The 778-nt window shown below is 66.6% G+C and overlaps 1 protein-coding gene across 1 annotated transcript in view; it reads right to left on the reverse strand.

Annotated features, from left to right (window-relative positions):
- Positions 1-216: 216 nt before the first annotated feature.
- The window catches only part of MLC1 (megalencephalic leukoencephalopathy with subcortical cysts 1), a 31754-nt gene continuing 31192 nt past the window's right edge, over positions 217-778 (reverse strand). The window contains exon 10 of the mRNA XM_015568712.1: positions 217-231. The gene's annotated coding sequence lies outside the window, so the exon portion shown is untranslated. The remainder of the gene's footprint in view (positions 232-778) is intronic.

Consider the following 778-nt stretch of genomic DNA (forward strand, 5'->3'; position numbering starts at 1 on the left):
CCCGCCGCTCCCCAGGGTCCCGCTCCCGCATCTGCCGAGGGACAGACCCGCCTGGTGCCCCGTCGCGGTCACTTTCCGAACCTGGATGCCACTGTTCTCCGGTTTAACATCGCCTTTATTTCCTCTGTGGCTTCCCCAGACGCCTGCAAACCGAGGGTCCACTCCACTGGGTGGTGGGTCCGTGGGGGGACCCCGGCCTCTGCCCTGGGCTCTCGCCGCCTCCCTCCGGGCCTCGGGGCCACAGAATCCGGAATAAATGGAAGGCGGCGCCCCTCCATCCGCGTCCTGGGTTTACTCCCGGCCTCATCAGGACCCGCAGGGACATACCTGGGACACGACATTCCATAGGCCACAGGCACCCGCACCTGCTAACGGTCCCTCCGCGGGCAGCACTAACTACAGCAAGAAACCGAAACTGACCGAGAACAAACATCATCTTCTCCAACCCCACCGGCCGGATTTCCCAAGTTCCCTCTGAACTAAAGTACAGGCCAGCGTGGAGCCCCAGGCGCCCCGTTCTGGCTCCAAGACTCTCTGGACCCCCAGGAAGACCTGGGCACCCCCTGGGCTGTCCCCGGGGTCCTGTCCCCGCTCAGGGGTGTCCCCACCTGCCACCGCCTGGGAGCAGCAGAGAGAGCCGCCTGGCCCCTCGCCCACCCGCCGACCCTCTGGAGCTCTCGGACGGCAGGGGGTGCCAGGGCAGGGGTGCCAGGGCAGGGGTGCCAGGGCAGCAGCTTTGATGACCCCTTGGCTGGCACGCTCCACCCATCAGGTCTGA

Source organism: Myotis davidii, unplaced genomic scaffold, assembly GCF_000327345.1.
Source record: "Myotis davidii unplaced genomic scaffold, ASM32734v1 scaffold845, whole genome shotgun sequence".
Classification (NCBI taxonomy): domain Eukaryota; kingdom Metazoa; phylum Chordata; class Mammalia; order Chiroptera; family Vespertilionidae; genus Myotis; species Myotis davidii.